The 19,174-nt window shown below is 45.3% G+C and overlaps 1 protein-coding gene and 1 pseudogene across 1 annotated transcript in view; both read right to left on the bottom strand.

Moving 5' to 3' along the window:
- Positions 1-19,174, bottom strand: part of KIF26B (kinesin family member 26B) — a 506,655-nt gene that overhangs the window by 252,275 nt on the left and 235,206 nt on the right. The gene's annotated exons all lie outside the window — the stretch shown is intronic.
- LOC101320808 (phosphatidylethanolamine-binding protein 1 pseudogene) lies at positions 4,734-10,901 on the bottom strand (annotated as a pseudogene).

Raw genomic sequence — 19,174 nt, forward strand, 5'->3', positions numbered from 1 at the left:
TCCCTCACCAAGAAAAAAGGCCCTTGACGGACGTTACCGAGGCTTTATGAGCCATGAAGTGCAACAGCTGGATAGTTCCAGGGAACGTTTCCACCCAACGACTGTTAACCAGCAGGAGATGTTTTATTATCTTTTCCCCTCTGTTTAATGTGTTGTTCACCTTCTGCCGGGATTGTTAGCCTTGATTATCAATCTCCACATAAAAATATAGGGATGACCTATTCTTGCTCCTCTCCTGGGGTCTCCCCATGTGGCTCATTACTGTCAGAATCACATGCTGGCTAGCCAGGTGGACTGGAACCCCTGCTCCCAGGAGCCAACAGATAGATGGGGGGAGGGCAAGAAGCTGGAGAATCACCGATGGTCACGAGCACCAGAAAATTATAGGATTACAGCAAACAAGAAGCCAGCAACAGAGAAAGACTCTTGTTCAGCTGTGGCTGAGGTGCAGACATCTCGAAAAAAGTCAATGTGTTTTCTAAAGTATACAGTCCCGTTTCTTTTACAAAGGAAACCTGGCGGCTGTGTCCTCTGGGAGCCATCAGGCTTCCTCCGTCTTCACTTTCAAATGTGCATCCCCGCGTTTCCCAAGGCCAGCTCCTCGCCGGTGAGGAACCGGATAGCAGCACCTCCGTGCTCTGCGCCCTCTTCATTAGGGCGGCAGATACCAGCAGTATTGCTCTCCAGGATCCAAGCAAGCAGATGGCTGGAGTTCACAGTCCTAAAGCAGTACTTTGTAATTCCACACGAAGCCAAGGAGAGAACGCCAGGCCATCACCTGTCCTCTTTCTGAGTGACTGCGCTGATTTGGATTTCTATTCCTTCCTTTTGGGCATGAAACACTCCAGGTGCAGAGGGGAACTGCCTAGCATCTGCTCTGCTGATGTTCACATCCGAAACATCAGATGCCAGAAGTCACTCTACACCAGCCTGCCCCTGAGTCCGCGTCCAAAGGAGAGGGTCCATGACGTGTGCCCAACCTAGACGTGCCGAAGGGGGCTTTGAAATCCTGGCCTGCTTTCAGCCAACTTTATGCATTTATATCAGCTGATTTGTTTGATAAAAATGTTCAGGATAACGCAGCCACTTTTTAAAATGCTGTAGAAACCGATTAGAACAGCCATGATACTGGACCGGAGTCCTGAGGCATTGAGCTGAGAATTCCATCTCCCCCTGCATGAGAGAGGCATCTGAAGTTGGGGATTTGCTCTCTACCCGACAACTCTGGCTAACAGCTTCCCATCAGCCTACCATCTGTGAAGGAATCTGGACCTGCAGATTTATCGTCTCAGTCAGAACCGTGTCTTAGGATGTGGAGCACAGCTTGCTTTATTTTTCCCTAATGCTGCTTCTTCTCAATCTTAAGAGCTAACTCAAGATTAAGTGAATAATCTATACACATGTGACATGAGCTACTCAGATTCCCTCCCACACCGTGTCTTCCAGACTGAGGAGTTATTCCAACTGCCTATTCTCAAAAGGGAAGTTCCTCCTCCCCCGCGATGGTTTTTGCTTCCCTCTTGTGTTTTAAGGTATACTTATCAAAACTTCATAAGAACTTCTGGGTTCAAACAAATTTCTATTTATTTTTATTTTTATTTTTTGCAGTACACGGGCCTCTCACTGTTGTGGCCTCTCCCGCTGCAGAGCACAGGCTCCGGACGCGCAGGCTCAGCGGCCATGGCTCACGGGCCCAGCCGCTCCGCGGAATGTGGGATCCTCCCGGACCAGGGCACGAACCCGTGTCCCCTGGATCGGCAGGCGGACTCTCAACCACTGCGCCACCAGGGAAGCCCCTATCCCAACTCTTCATTTACTAAGGTAATTCTCTCTCCATCTCAAAACATTGTCTCTAATCCCAAGAAAACTCAATTATTTAGCTTTAGTGAGGTATAATTTATATATAATAAACTGTACACATTTAGAATTTGGTGAGATTTGTCATATGTATACACCTGGGAAACCATCGCGAGACAACGGACACATCCATTACCCCTGAAAGCGTCCTCCTGCACATTTGTTATCTGTCCCTCCCCGCCCCCATTCCTAGTCAACCACTGATAATGCTTTCCGTCATTATAGATTAGTTCGTATTGTCTATAATCGGATAGAAATGAAATCATACTGTACGTTGTCTTCTGTTTTTGGTGGGGGAGTCTGGCTTCTTTCACTCACTATAATTACTTTGAGATTCATCCATGTTGGTACATATATGAATAGTTTGAGTGTTCTAAGTAGTATTTCATTATATGAATATGCCACATTTTGTTTATCCATTGGACACTTGGGTTGTTTCCAGTTTTTGGTTATTATGAATAATATTGCTGTGAACTTTCATGGACAAGTCTTTGTGTGAGCATATGCCCTAACTTCTCTTCAGTAAAAATAACTAAGAGTGAAGGACTGGGGGAAGGGTAGTGTAAAATCATTTCTACTGCTTCCAGTATGACGTATTTTTAAAGGCTGCCTGAAAATCTAAATAAAGTATAGCCTCTCTTTTTCCTTTATTTATGCCTTTTTCTCAAAAAAAGTAAACATGGTTCTCAAAGAACAAAATTAAGAAGTAAAAGTATATGGGGCAGGCTTCCCTGGTGGCGCAGTGGTTGAGAGTTCGCCTGCCGATGCAGGGGACACGGGTTCGGGCCCCGGTCCGGGAAGATCCCACATGCCGCGGAGCGGCTGGGCCTGTGAGCCATGGCCGCTAAACCTGCGAGTCCGGAGCTTGTGCTCCGCAGTGGGAGAGGCCACAACAGTGAGAGGCCCGCATAACGCAAAAAAAAACCAAACAGTATATGGGGCCTCACACAACATTGTAAATCAGCTATACTTCAATAAAATTAAAACAAAAACAAAAACATACGGGGCCTCGAAGCTGTACCTGTTCTTATTTAGGATTTTCTTTCTCCACCAGGGCTACTCAATCTTAGCCTCAGTAAAGTGGCACACACAGCTACACGGCCCACGTAACAAGCCATCCCTTAGGGATAGGAGGAAAAATCTTTTCCCCTCTCTTGGAAGCGCTATGGTGTGCAGGTGCTAAAACATTTAAGAGGCTAATCAAATTCATTCTACCGGTCCTCTTGGGTGTATTATTTGAGTACATGGAAGAATCTATGGCTCAGAACAGAATGGAAAATAAAGAAGACTTTTCTGTGTTTTGTTTCTGATGCCGTTAGACTTGTTTTGAAATTTATGTAAAATAACAAACCAAAACCAAAACCCAAGAAGGAAAGGGAGAGAAAGAAGAGAGAGTAATAAAGGAGGAAGGTTAGAGGAAAAAGATAATTAATGGGACCAAATTCTTAGAGTCTATGCTTCAGGTAAATAATTCCCTTACCCGGAAATAGTTTTTAAGCAAAGGTCAAAAGACATGGGTGGGTCATGGCTTGGATATCAGAGCTATGTTGGGAAATCCTGTTTGAGCCATCGCCCCCACGCCTCTTTTGCGAAGGAGGCAACCACAGAATGAATGGACTGTAATGTTGAACTTCCAGGTGTGTAGGGAAGAGACTTGGTGTTTTTTGATTTATGAGCTTCTGTAGCAATGGATGTAAGTTAATTTTTTTTTTCCTGAATGTGTAAAGAAACGCTAGTGATGTCTAAATTTACTGCAGCTTCCCTCCCCCCCACCAACTAAGCAGGATCTAGACTCCACAGATCAGTCTTCCTCACGTGCCTAGCTTTACAGGAAATAAAGAACATGCAAAGTAGTAATCCACCATAGGACTCTGAGCTGTGGTTGGTGGTTAGGACCACAGGAGACGCGTAAAGATTAATAATATCTATTTTTATTTTCTCTACCTTTAGTGTGAAAGTGAAAACAAAATGTTCAGCATCTTCAGTGAGAAATGATATGGGACTCTCCAACTGATCCAGATGACACAAGGATTAAACTGCACCTGTCCACAGGTGGGGACCCTGAGGACCAAAGAATAAGGGTGGGAGGTGGGCAGAGGGAGGGAAGGAGGCACACCTGAAGACCAGCGGGCACATATCTGCAGCCCCAGTTCCTGAGACACACTCACCAAATATGTACTGAGCCCCAGCCCCGTTCTAAGAGCTGAGGTTTCAACGATGGAACATGACGGACAAGCGTCTCTTTCTATGCATCTTACATTCTAGAAGGGGAGACAGGAAATGAATGGATAAGACAAGACTTAGGGAGAGTGATACTGGGAGTTCTTCTGTACTGCTCTGTCCTGGACTTCCATGTTGTTTATAACTCTCCAGTAATGGGACTGGCTGCCCCTCTGAACGGGGAGCTCCCTGGTGGCAGTGGCTGCCCTTTTGTCATCCTCGGCATCTGATATAATGTCTGGCATACAGTATGGGCTTACCAAATGCCTGGTGAATGAATGAAGGAATGGATACATGAATGGGTAAGTGAGTGAGGATATACTGCCAATAGCTTATGCTGGGTTTCCCTAGAAGCATCCCTGCATAAGGATGAGAGTGCTAGTAGCTTTCATTGGAGGGTGATTCCAGGAAGCGGTGTAGGGAAGTGGGAAAGCAAGACAGGGAGGGAAGGAAATGACCAGAGGATGCGTTATCAAGCAGATTGCTGACGTAGGCAACTGGGGCTCAGTCCTACTTAGGAAATCAGGGAGACAGGGTAGACCTTGTCTCAGTGTTATCCCAACCAAGGAGGAAGGGAGCTGGGGTATTTATCCACCAACTCCTGTCAGACTTATTTGCCTGGACCTTGGGAGCTGCAAGGTTTTGTTTAGAGAATGATAAGCAGAAGGGCATGGGGGCGTGGGGGCCAACAGTACCTGCTACAGCCAGCTACACGCATCTGGCGAATTCCTGGGGGGCCTGAAGCCAGTGGTGTGCAGCCAGGGGGCTGCAGAGGCAGCAGCAGAAGGGAGGTTTTGCAGCCATCCTGACAGTCCTGGTCAGACTTGACGACACACGGCTTGGTAATCCTTGGCTCTCCCTCTCTACCTCTCTCAGTTTTTTGTTTGTTTGTTTTTGTTTTTTAAAAGAGAATGAACCACACATAAAGTCTAGACAATTTTTAAAAATTAATTTATTTATTTTTGGCTGCTTGGGTCTTCATTGCTGCACGCAGGCGTTCTCTAGTTGCAATGAGTAGGGGGTTACTCTTTTTTTTTTTTAACTACGCAATGTTTTTATTCAACTATAAGCAAACAGCAGAATTAACACAACATTCAGCAACTCCAGACCAGCTTTTCTTACACCGAAGAGTGATCAATTTAACAGGCACAGACTTTCGGATGGCTGATGACCTCTCACTCAGCCCTGCAGCTCACCTAGATGGCCAAGCTTTAACAGCAACTCTCTCCCTATTGCTTTTTTCAGTATTGCTCTTTAAAGGGGCCAGAGCAGGACACTGACACCCACTAACCAGCCTGAGATGTATCACATGGGGGGCTAGCGGACCTGCCGGCCCCTGGTTGTCTTAGTGAGAGACAGGGCCGTGAAAACACATGCCGTCAGATGCCGTCACAGACAATCCTGGGCTCGGGCTCACAAAGGCAGAGGCAATCAACCTTTCCTTTTTTTTCAACCTCCCTTAAAGATTCTTTGATGCTCTGTTCTAATACTGCAGACCTGGTCTTTTTACCAGAATTTTTTTCTTCTTTAACGTCTGGGTTGTTATTCTTATATTAACATTTTGATGACCCCATCCCAGTACCAAAATATCCCTCACCAAAACGGAGTTCAAATTGGATCAAAACGTAAACCCCCTAGAATTACAGAGGACAGGCAGAAGGAAAAGTCACCCTAAACCTAAACCTGACCGCTCAGGGCTCAGGCAGGGGGAAGGGGAGAAATCTACATGCATCACTAAACTGAAACACTGCTTGGGAACTCTGGGACCGTGTCCATCTCCTGGCTTTCCTCTACTTCCCAGACAGCTGCTCATACAGTTTGGGCACATAGTCATCCCATTCGGCCTGGTAACACGCGCCGGCCACCGGAGCCCCGAGCTCATACTTTTTGCGGAAATTCGCCCCCTTGAATTTGTCACGCTCCTCTGCAGATCGGTTGCTGAGAATGGGCTCATCACACTTCAGTGGCCTTTCCTGCTCGTAAACTAGCCAGGCGTAGCGGTGAAGGCCTGTGCCCTTGGGAGGCCCAGAGCCCACATAATCGGAGAGCACCGTGCCACTGCTCCTGGGTGGGTGTCAGCACTTTGCCCAGCTCGTCAAGCTCCGCCCCGCCGTATTTGACCTGCAGCGCGTGCTGTGGCCTCTCGTCCACTTCCTGCAGGCTCAAAGGCCCGGACCACTTGCATCGCGAAGCCGAGAGGGGCGGACAGTGGGGAAAGCCGTGGGAGGACTCACGCAGGGTAGCAGCCCAGACTCCCAGCGGTCTGCAAGCTGTACCGAGGCAACTCAGACCCCACGGCCGGGGAGCACATGCGCGCGGGGGTTACTCTTCGTTGCGGTGCGCGGGCTCTAGGCGCACGGGCTTCGGTAATTGTGGCGCACGGGCTTAGTTGCTCTGCGGCGTGTGGGATCTTCCCGGACCAGGGCTCGAACCTGTGTCCCCTGCACTGGCGGGCGGATTCCCAACCACTGCGCCACCAGGGAAGTTCACCTCTCTCAGTTTTAACCTGATGCTTGGAACTCCTCAAGGGTGGAAACAAGGTCTTATTTTGATTTTTAAACACTTGTGGGTGGTGAGAGCATATATAGTGATGTAAGACTGTTTAGCTTTTTTTTTAATCACTAGCAAGTGCCCCTAAAATTCTGTTCAGGGGTATTCTGCTTTCCCCCCAAGTGCCACCTTGCCACTTTAGGCAGGTACAATAATAGATGAAGATTTATTTCAGAAAAAGGAATCACGATTATTTTTTGAAGCACCTAAAAGACTGGAAATAAGTTTTGAGTGATGGTTTACATTTTCTCATTTTTTTATTTCAAGTGGCTTCCCTGGTGCTGATCTCTTTACAGACTCCGAGAGAATTTCTCTTCCTTTGTCACTGCCAAGGCCCTTGCTTTCCTTTGCTAGAGTTTAAAAGGACAAACTATGGACTCTTAAGGCTTTGGTTTTGAGGATGCCAAGAAAATGACACAGCCTGTTATGATCTAGGCTCGTGAAATTATATTTCCCGAATTCCAGGGTACTTCATGAACAACAAGCACACCAAATGCCAGGAAAGGCATCTAATTACAGTGTGATGCTAAAATCATTCTCGCACCAGCTAAATAAAAAGATGATTATTAGAACTAGTGTCCTGCTGGATCTAACTGTGTGGAAATCAATCACGGAAAAGATTCCATTTATTTTTTATCTATCAGAATTATTTTTATCATTAATACCAGTACTTGGAATGATGATAACTCTGAGCTTACATAATCCCACAGTTTCTTTTAAGTATTTCATTCTTGTGAGAAGCAGGACAGACCTAAGTTTTCAAGCATGGTTGATTCATTCTTTCAACATTCATGTACTGAGCTCCTACTCTGTACCAGGCAGTGCTAGATGCAATAAGGGGATTAGACACAGTTCCTGTTCTCTGGAAATCTACATCTTAGTAATCAGACAGAAGGAAAATAAAAAGTCATTATGTCCACTTCAGAGGCAAGAAAATAAAAATCCCACCTTCAGGGACATCTCTCACTTATGAAAAGCAGACACTTCAGTGAGATCTCTTTATGCTTCAGTTCTACCTATTTCCCACCAAATTATTATAACAGTAGTCCCTAAATTCCGCCTTCCTATACCCTCAATGAGGAGTCAGTTTCTTAGTCAATACACAATGCCACAGACACGATCTGTGTTTTCATCTAGGATAGGATTCCTCAGCACACCGAGCCTCTACCCAATACCACATAAGATAATACATCTTTAGTTTCTGTAATGTCTTCCACATGATTGTATCCCCAAATGCTTTACATACTTCACTAAGACAGCTATAGAATTAAAATAATAAATCAAAGCGCAGGACAGAAAGCAAAGAGGTTTATTCAAGGGAGGAAGAGACAGCTTTTCAATGAGACAGGAGAAAAGATGGAGAGCCCTGCTTCCTTGTGCTAGACCTACAACTCATAAGTCTTTCCTGTGCTTTAACTCTTTCTTCGGTTTCCTGTCCCAGGCAGCGCCTCTGGTCCCGTCTCTACACATCCTCCTCTTGAAAAGACAACCGGTACTTATATTTTAATATGAATCTCAATTTCCCAACAACGCCTTTTTCCATACTTTGTGACGATGTTATCTCCCCTAAACATCCTAGATTTAAGAGAATAATTTAATTCCTAAGCAGGTAGTTTGAATTTAGTGGGAAAAAAATGTAAGCTTCTCAAAAGAAATTCAGTGGAAGACAACCTGGATGCTTAGCTGCCCATCTCCCTTTGAGTCTGAGATTCAACAGATATTCATAAGACAACAGGTATTGGGTGGGAAGAGGGATGCAGAGCCAGAATAGCTGTAATATTAAGTAGGGAGGTCAGGGAAGGCCTTGCCATTAAGTGGCATTTGAGCAAAGATCTGAAGGAAGGAAGGGTCGAGCCAAGCAGATACCTGGAGAAAGAGCAGAGGAAACAGAAAGAGCAAAGTCTGTGAGGAAGGAATGGTCTTGGCGCTTTCTGAGGAAAAGCAAGGAGGTCAGTGTGCCTGGGTCAGAGCAAACAAGAGGAAGAGTGATAGAGGAGCGTGCAGGGCAGATTGTAGAGAGACCCTGGCAAGCCACTGGAAAACCTTTAACTTTTACTCTGAGTGAGACAGGAAGCAATATTTTAGTAACTAACAAAATTAGAGGAACAGAGTAGTTGGTCAAAATGTTTCTCCCTTATGTCTTCAGTGGTGTGCTCTGCATTCCTCCTCTACTATGGTCTCACTGATCATCCTTGTGTTGAGACTTCATGAATGCCCACCCATCACAACCCGTTTTGAGTTTGGAGGCAGGAGAGCATAGTAGTGATCTCGGAGAGGCAGCATTGAGAGCAGTGACTTGAAGTGAGATCTTAGTTCCCTGCCCAGGAATTGGACTTGGGTAGCCTGGCTGAAAATGAGGAATCCTAGCCGCTGGTCCACCAGTGGGTAGAGGCTAGAAGCAAAATCCCCCTGGTCCTTGCCCCCATTGAAAAATGCATTTCTCAAGGAGGCAAAAACTGTAAAAACAGGTACAAAGCTTATTATCAGGGACACAGCACAAGTGGGAGCGCACACAGAGAAACAGTTTGTTTACTTAAGACAGAAGCAAGGCAGAGATGCACACGGGGAGAGCAAGGGCGTGGACGTCCTCCCTAACGAGGAGGCATCCATATAGGGCAGTTCTTCCGGGTCTTTGTTTACCTTTGGCCAATTATCTGGTTTCTTTTTCCACACCTGATCTGCCTGAGGACCCTCTCCAACATGCATGTGCAGCTTTTCTCCAAGATGGATTCCAGGCCAGAGGCCTAGGGGACGGCCTTGGCATCACCTATTCTGGGGAGGTGCCCCCTCCTTTTTGACCCCCAAGGAGGCTTTCTGCACATGTGCAGTGTCTCCCTTGCCCCACGGCTGGGGAATATATGACCTCCTGATCCTTTATTCAAAGAAGGCTTAGTCCCTCTCTGTTCCTGCCAGGACTGTTATCTTAAAGCGTCCTCAGGAGACAAAGCTTGGGTATTTACCCTGTTCCTGTTGTTATTTCTAGTTCCAAGTGCAAACAGGAGGCCGATTGTAAATGCCTAACCTGGAGCCCACCTATCTCCCGCCTCAGTAGCTAAGAGCATTTGTTCATCCATTCAACAAACATTTCCTAGGTACTCTTTCAGGCACTAGGGGTTCGGCCAAGAATAAAGAGACAAATATCTCTCCCCTTACGGAGCTTACATTCTGGCTCACGAGCTCTGGAATCGGGTGGCCTGGCCCAAGCACCTACTCATCTCCTTCTAGCGGTCTGACCATGATCGAGTTACCTCACCCATCTGCGCTTCGGTTTCCACATCTAAACAATGGGATGGTAAGAGGGCCAGCTCATGGGGGCTTCTGAAGTTTAAACTCGTGTAAAGAACTCAGAGTAGTGTGTGGCTCATAGGAAACCCTCAATAAATGTAGGCTATTAATTTTAAATGAGTAAGTACTGAAGAAAGGAACAAGTTACAGAGGTATTGCAACAGGGCAGGGGCAGAAGTGCACTCAAGGAAACATTTTATCAAATATATAGTAGATAAAATTGTATCCTTTCTCCATCCATCTTCTCATTCAGGACACAGGTCATTCCATTGTTCTTTTTGGGGTTTTTTTTTGCGGTACACGGGCCTCTCACTGTTGTGGCCTCTCCCATTGCAGAGCACAGAATCCGGACGCACAGGCTCAGCGGCCGTGGCTCACGGGCCCAGCCGCTCCGCGGCATGTGGGATCCTCCCGGACTGGGGCACGAACCCGTGTCCCCTGCATCGGCAGGCGGACTCTCAACCACTGCGCCACCAGGGAAGCCCTAGTGTTCTTTATGAATCGACTCCGTGCCACCATATCTTCCCTCTTCAGCCCCCAATTCAAATGATGAAGGTATTAACAAAGAGAGTGAATATTTCCCTCTTTTACTTCTATTTTATTTACTGTTGTGATTCATTTTCACTGTCAGTGTCACGGCAGACTTCCAGCTCGCACACTGCAGTCACCACCAAGCTATATGGTCATAGAATTCTTAATGGCTCCTCCTTTTCTTCCTTTTGTTTTCTTTCTTACTGTTTGAGAGTTTTTCTAGGGCTATAAAACTACAAAAAGAAACCCTTCAAAAGATTTACAAGTGTGTAGTCAGCTAACTGGAGCTCCACAGGAGCGGGCAGAGTTTCTCTCTCTGCTGGTCACTGATGTTTTCAATCACCAGTGACAACCTGGTTCTTTCCAGGTAAGGCTTCAAGAGGCAGCTGTGATCTTCGGCCCCCCACGATGGCAGTTTTGCTCTCCGAGGCGTGATGCCTGATCTTTACAATTGCCATGGAGGTCCTAGGTGGTCATTAGGCCGGATTACAAAGCGGCATGTAAACACACCGTAAAGGTACGCACAACACAAGTCACCCACTCTAAAGGCAATGTTGAGAATTCATTGCATTTCCCACTGAGGGTAGAATTCCATCCTTTTCATAGCAAATGCCATCTTAACGTCATCTCTAGGACTTAGATGATGTTTGCAAACAACTATCACATTTTCATTTAATCCTCACTCTAATCCTATGAAGTAGATACGATGATCTCTGTTTAACAGGAGAAACTGAGGCTTCGCGAGGTTTAAGTTACTTGCCTAAAGTCAGAATGTCAGTGGCAGGCTGTGGATGCAGCCACAAGCCACTCCATCCTTCTCTCTGCTTTATCCAGTACTCTTCTTCCCCTCCCCTCACCCCTGCATCAGTAAAAAGGACATTAAAATTGTTCAGTAAGAACCAGGATGCCTAACCCTGAGAATATTTGACAAGAATCACCGGGATCCTTCAGGCTCAGCGGAATTGCTTTGCCTTCAAACATCCACACCAAGCCAAGAACTGGATTTTCAACTGAGGCAAAGCTGTACAAATAAGTCCCAGATGTTGTGAGCTGATTGCCAGCGCCCCAACTGGCCATCCGTCACACGAAGGACTTAAGTTGGAAAATGCGCTCTTACACATTCCCTGCAGCGGGAGATGGGAATGGGGCAGCAAACACTGACCATTTTCTTTAGCAGAGATCACCAATTCAGAATGGCGTGGGCCAAGCCATGAGTGCCATTTCTATTATGTTCTGCACACCCCAAAACAGGGGTTTTGGGGTTGCCGGGGTAGGGTACTGGCTGTTAGGGTCGTATATTTAAAGTGTTTTAGGATTTTTTTTTGAACACAAAGGATCATAGTGTAGACATTGAATTATGGCCACTTTTTCTTCAGTGCTTTCTCTGTCTTTCATAAACAATCAAGGGTTTACTTCTTCATGCAGCAACACCTGAAACTATTTCCTGCGGCCCCTGAAATCTGACAGCACGAAATATACATTTGGCTCCTTTTTAGTATTTTCCTTTCATATTGCAACTGATGTGTGTTCAAGCGAAACTATATTCGTATAGTTACGATTCCTAAACATTCACTGCATCAATATACATGAGCAACAGTCCCTTCTTTTCTGAGAAGTCCATGGAGTCTTTTCTAAGAAAAGTAAAGCTATGACTTGCCAGGAATAAGTAAACAAGAAATTCAGAGGGTAGGGATTTGGTTTCCACTTCAGGCCTTCAAAGATCACTGCCCCCAGGGGAGACACGAGCCCAGACAGTGCCTTTGGGCAGCTGAGAAAAAGACGTCCCTTTGGATAGATGGAGCCCAGTGGGAGGCGTCTCAGCTCAACCAATAGAGTTTTGGCCAAACAGCAAATGGCACAATTATGCATGTCGGCCCTGACCACAGGTGTTCCCTACAAGGTTCAACGGCAGCCCCACTTCCGTGGGAGCCATGGAAGAGGCAGACAGGGAGGTGGTGTGGGGAAGGTGGAGAGTAATGGGAGAAAAGGGGAAAGGGATAGACCCTAAGTCAGAATGAGACCCTAGAAGGAGTAAGGAGACAAAGGTGCAGACTTGGATGCAAACAAAACAGGAAAAATACAATAATCATATAAGAGAAATTCCACAGTATGAGCTCCTCAAAGCTCCTAGCGTTTTTTGTTTTGTTTTGTAGAGATATCATTCTGCTGTAACACACATGGCGCTGGAAATTAACTTCCAATCTGTAAAACTGGAGGCAGAAAGTCTGCCCCATCTCTCCACAGAGAATCAGCAAATTAAGAGTTGGATCTGTGCACCCAGCTCCACATTTCTCCCCCTAAATCACCTGAGACCAACTGTGGTGTGTTTAGGAGAGTTCTTCTCTGGTAATAATTGCTGGTGTGTTTATAATGGGAAGATGTGAGCATCCCTAAGGGAACTGTACCTGATGGAAGAACAAAAGAACCGTGAACAGTTTCACACTCCATCCTTCTTTGACTTAATAGGCTCCCCTCAAATAACCAACTACTACTGTTATGTGTCAGCACGCCCAGGGACTAAAGAAAGCCTTCACTGTGCAAGATTATATACGAGAAGCATCTGCTGTGACCAGCGAAAGGCACTCTTTGAGTTGGCTGTCAGTGAGAGTGCGGAAATGGATTTTAAGGAGGACCTTCTCTGTGGCAGTGGGAGCTGTGTGTACAGCAGCACGTGAGCACAGAGCACTCAGGAGCAGGTCCCACAAGAAGGCTGATGAACGGAGGGACCCGTCTGAGGGCAGGGCCTCGGAGCCGGGAGTTGGCCCTCTCAGCTCAGCTTAGCCCCTGATTCTGGACCCGAGCTGGTCTTGGTTTAATGTCACAGCAACCTCTGGCCTCAGAGGGATGCCGGTTAAATCAGTCATAAGAGTCAACAGCATAACAGGGGCTTGGAGATGGCCGTCAGGTGATACAAGCAGCAGTCTAATAACAAAGATGGAAGAAATTGCACAAGAGGTGGAGATAGTCAGAAATATAATAACATCCCTAAGAAAAAGATGAGTTTAGGCAAAAGGCAAAAAGTTAGCAGAAGGAAATGAGGGACAGCTTGCCAAGTGAAAGAGAGAGAAAACAGAGCAAGTGGACCGCACAGAATCAATCTCAGGGTAACCCAATATTGAGGTGAACATCAAAATTTACGCAGAAAATTCCAAACCCGGGAGCTGTGTATTTTTAATCAACAACGGAAAATTGTGTAAAGGTCAGAATCTTCAAGAAGAGAGTCAGTAAATAAAAAATAACCCTGTTACTGGAAAAAAAAAAGAACAGAGGAAAAAGAGGGAGAAGCTCTAACTAATGTGATGGATCCAATGAGGAGCAAATGGACAGACAGTAAGGATCTGAAGGCGTTGAGTAATCTGAAGTAATCAAAACCCATGAAAACAGATTTAAAGGCATTTATTTACATTAAGAAAATAGAGAAATGAAAAAATAATAATGAAAAGTGACCTTTATATAATTTTACTTGAAAATTTTATTTGAATTTGGTAGAAAGTTATGGTCTTACAAAGGTTGTGAACTAAATGTAAAAGCTGTAAAGAAATAACATTACAATAAGAAGTGGCGTCTGAAGACAGAACTGAAAACCCACGTGTTCACCAACTCCACAGAGATGGCAGCACCAGTTCTGCCAAACTTGAACTTGCCTTTGCAAAGCTCATGTGATCACTGGCAATTTTCACTATTTTTTCCCATACTTGCTCTGAATGTAGATTAAAATCCACCAGAAGCTCATTTTCTCCATGGATTAAGACAACAACAGTACGATTATCAGTAAGGTTATTTGGGAAAGACCATCAATGCGAAGATAGGAGATCACCTGGAAGATTCACTTTATTTAGCAGAGCTCCAGGCAATTCTATGCGTAATCCAGGATTTGTTCACAGCTCTTCAAATTCAAATGAGGATTCTACCCCCTCAACCTACAGAGCTGAGGATTCACCCAAGAATTTTCATAGGGTTTCACGCACTTCATACTTTAAAGCACAAAGTACATGATTAAGTCAATCTCAACTATAGTCATCATATTGTACATGATATCCCTGGTACTCATTTATCTTATAACTGGAAGTTTGTACCTTTGGACCACCTTCATCCAGTTCTCAAGTTAACACTGCTGTATGGTATGTTTGACAGCTGTTAAGAGCATAGATCCGAAGAGTTCTCATCACAAGGGAAAAAAATTTTTTTTCTTTTCTTTTTTTTTTTTTTTTGGTATCTTGTTTCTGTATGAGATGATGGATGTTGGGTAAACCTATTGTGGTAATCATTTCACAATACACGTAAATCAGATCATTATGCTGTATGCCTTAAACTTATACAGTAATATATGTCAGTTATATCTCAATAAAACTGAAAAAACAAGATCATGACAGTTTTTTTAAAAGTAAATCTTTATTCAGAGTGAATAGTCAACAAATGGGAAATCTAATGACACCTGACTTCAACACTTAATATTAACATGGGAATCACACAAAGGAGATTCCCTCATTTGAAAAGTTCAAAGCATGATAAATAACCAACTTGATGATCAGTTATGCCAATCTCTTTTTTTGGTTAAGATTACTATTAATATTTTTCGTATTACTGTTACTATTTCACTGTTACTACTTTTTTCCAAAGGGGAACAAAAAAGTGTTTTTCCAAAAGCAGAGTACTGAAATTCTGAAGCAAAGGCAGTCCACCAAAATGCTGATATTTAAAGAAATAAAGAGGGAGGGGCTTCGCTGGTGGTCCAGTGGTTAAGACTCCACGCTCCCGATGCAGGGGGCCTGGGTTCGATCCCTGGTCAGGGAACTAGAACCCACATGCCCCAACTAAGACCCGGCACAGCCAAATAAATTAATTAATTAAATAAAGAAATTCTGGCAAAAGATATGTAGAAGAAAAGCAATTTGGGCTTCAACATTTTCTAAAGCAGCACTTCTCAAATTATCTGTGGTGAAGGAATCACTTTTTTGCTTTTATTTCTAATTACATTCAAACTATAAGACCTACTTTTTAATTTTTAGATTCAATAGGCATAAACTTAACTCTGTCAACTTGCTACAGAAGTTTCTAAATGCTTCCTCTGAATTTCCACACTTACCACAGACCAGTAAGTGTGTGCTGTCCACAAACCACACTGGGGGTAGCCCTGGTCCAAAATATCACTGCTTATTCAGAACTGGAATTTTTATTTCATAGCTGTTGAATCTGAAATGCAACAAGATCCACCCAGACCTCTACCCATAGCTCTGAAAAGTAAACACTTTAAAAGAAAGGCCTGTATCACAGAGAAAAGTGGACACCTGCAGCCCTCAACAAATCAGGGTTTTGTCGCTGTTCTGCTTATCTTCTCAAACTGATTGCAGGGCCCACTTACTTCATGGATTTTATCAGCGATTATGATGGGAAAAGCCTGCTTAGCACAGAGAACAGCAACAAGGCTCACAGGTGACAGGAAATGAGGATGGACTCCCCACCCTGCCACTTCCCAGCTGTGTAGCCTTGGGCTGGTGACTTGACTCAGGACACCTCTTTCTCTATCCATCAAACAGGGAGAACGGCAGGATCTACGTCCCAGGGTTACTCTGAGGATTAAGGGAGGTTCTGCATATGAAGCGCTTAGTGCAGTGATTGATACACACTGAGTGTTCAGTAGATGTCAGCCACGTTGGCCACAAATTTGGCAAGTGGCGCTGCTCCTATCTGCAATGAAATGACGGCCAGCACAGCTCTTGAGGGCTGGCCAGCCTGTCCTCACTTGGAGCTATGTAGAGTCCAGAGCCCTGCAGACTCACGGATGTGTTTCAATCACACAGTCAAGCAGCACGAGTTCAAAAGTGGTGAACACAGATCTGAGGGGCTGACCCTGCCCCCAAGTTCCTATGTGGAACGACTCTCCCATCCTTCCACGAAAACCATAACCGCTAATGTGTTTCCAATTTTGGCCCCAGCAACAGATCCAGATTCCACCCTTCTTAAAAGCCACGCCTACCATCACCTCACACAGCTTTGCTTGAGCTGAAACAGAAAGCTCCTCTGACGCGACCTCAGTTTACTGTCTGACAACGTAATGGGGCTGCTTATGACTTCTCAGGGGGGCCTTTGGGGACCCACAGAGGTGAGGGACGACCCTGGTTCTCTCTTGACAGTGCGGACCTTGAGCAGGTCACCCGACTTTGCTCTCAGTCCCCGTCCATGACAGGGAGGTTGTCAGTATGCTGCCACCCTCTCTGGGAGGCGTGACAGCCCAACCACTATGGACAAGAGCAGCGGGGCAAACCGCGTAATGAATGTGGGGGGGGGTGGATATATATATATATTCAGTCTCTAATATACATATATAATTCTTTAAATATATATATATGGGGTTTTTTTTCAAATTTTTCAGAACTTTATTTTTTTGACTTTTTTTTTAAACATCTTTATTGGAGTATAATTGCTTTACAATGGTGTGTTAGTTTCTGCCGTATAACAAAGTGAATCAGCTATACGTATACATATATCCCCATATCCCCTCCCTCTTGCGTCTCCCTCCCACCCTCCCTATCCCACCCCTCTAGGTGGTCACAAAGCACCGAGCTGATCACCCTGTGCTATGCGGCTGCTTCCCACTAGCTATCTATTTTACATTTGGGAGTGTATATATGTCCATGCTACTCTCTTACATCGTCCCAGCTTACACATCCCCCTCCCTGTGTCCATATATATATATGTGTGTGTGTGTGTGTGTGTTTTTAAAGAATTATTCTTTTTCTCATGGTACTTCACCCCTCACTCTACACTGTAAATGCTCTAAACACAAACCACGTAGTTTTTTTCTTTTTGTTTTTTTTTTTGCGGTACGCAGGCCTCTCACTGTTGTGGCCTCTCTCGTTGTGGAGCACAGGCTCCGGATGCGCAGGCTCAGCGGCCACGGCTCACGGGCACAACCGCTCCATGGCATGTAGGATCTTCCTGGACCGGGGCATGAACCCGTGTCCCCTGCATCGGCAGGCGGACTCTCAACCACTGCGCCACCAGGGAAGCCCCAAACCATGTAATTTTAATGCCTTAACCCACTAAGCTCCAGGTGCTGTCAGCATTCACCACAAAGCAATGACAAGTATTCAGGTAGCCCTCTGAATCCTTTCTAGCTCTTTGGAAGCTCATACCACAAGCCCTTGCAATTCTGAATTCAGGGGTTCTTTGTTTATTGCTAACATCATCCCCAGGGCCTCGTCGAACTGACATCACTGGCCCATTCAGGTGGGTCCACCCTGGTGTTTCCATTCTACCCCTTGGTGTACAAGCAAAACTCTCAGGAAGACTGTCTTTGCCAGTCATTTGCCATTCTTTTCCCTGGTGTTTGTTCACTTGTTTGTAAATCCTTCTCTGACCCACGTGAAAGCTGGCCTCCATACACCTTTTGTCCAGCACTCAGGCCTTCCTGGTCTATCCCATCTCGACATCCTCTCCCTGACTCGGATGACACTGTTGGTTTCCCCCCAGCAGGGAACGCTATTCTCCCAAAACACTGTCCATCAGGGATCATAGCACTTCTTATTTCTTCCTGCTTCAACTCCTTTTTCTGGTTTTTTTTTATGAGTCAGTCAGTCTGTAAAAATCTCTGGACATTTCAGTATTTCAGGAGATCAACCCCCAGCTGAGCACTGAATGTTCTCTCCCGCAATGAAGCCAGGTAGTCACCCAATGCAAGCTTGATCTCCCTCGGTGATGGGGACCTCACTGTCTCTTGGGGCAGTTTGAATTGTGAGCAAGTTCTCCTTCATTCTGAGCTGGGAGATCTCTCTCTTTCATCATGAGGTTTTATTCAGCCTTGGCCCCCATACTCGGGTTTTCTATACAACCATCCAAATCCCTCTTTTACATGATGGCCCAAGAGACAGCTGAGGGCTCTCTTCTCCAGACTAAGCCTGCTAGGACTTGGCCTCCTAGTTCCTCACCACTTTAGTCACCCTCCTGTAGACATGCTCTGATAGCCTACCTATGTCCCGGGATCTTCTGTGCTTGTGGCATTCCCTCATATTCTGTTCCATCTGTTTATTCTCTCCTTGAGTGGCATGGACATGACCTCCCAGTAAGCTTTCTCAGCGGTCCCAGACAACACAGAAATTCACAAACACACAGAGCTAACACGATGGCCTCTGTTGTCAGGTGGCCACTACATACATATTTCCTGTTACTTCCCATACATTCAAGTTGGCCCAGTTGTTCACAGGACAATAAACACGGCACCAAGGTACAACCAGAACCTCAAAGCCAGTCTTCCAACAAGCCCCGTGTGCTGCCTTTATTGTGTCTTAATCCAGGATGTCAGCCTCTGTTCCTCCTCTAACTTGTTCCTTTCCTAATCAGAGCCCCTTCCTCAGATTTGTGCTTTGGATGTTACCATTGCTAAGGATAACAGGAAAAGCCAAGCAACGTTCCCTCTTACTAACACGCTCGTTAAGTCCATAGTGAATTACCATTTGTCTAGCACATACTTTATAATTTATAATCATCTTATGTTAATCTTCAGAGCAACATTGAGGAACAGATATTATCCTCATTTTATAGATGAGGACCCTGAGGCAGAGCTGGAACTCAAACCCAAGGGGTCTTCTGATTTCACATCTCACGCTATTTAGTCTATACCCCGCTTACTCAGAAGCTCACGAATCTTAGGTACAGAAAAAGTTTTCTAAGGTTAAGTTCCAAGTATCAAGTAAAGAATGAGTCACAGAGGAAAACCCAGAGGAATCTGGTT

This window comes from Tursiops truncatus, chromosome 1 (genome assembly GCF_011762595.2).
Source record: "Tursiops truncatus isolate mTurTru1 chromosome 1, mTurTru1.mat.Y, whole genome shotgun sequence".
Taxonomy (NCBI): Eukaryota; Metazoa; Chordata; class Mammalia; order Artiodactyla; family Delphinidae; genus Tursiops; species Tursiops truncatus.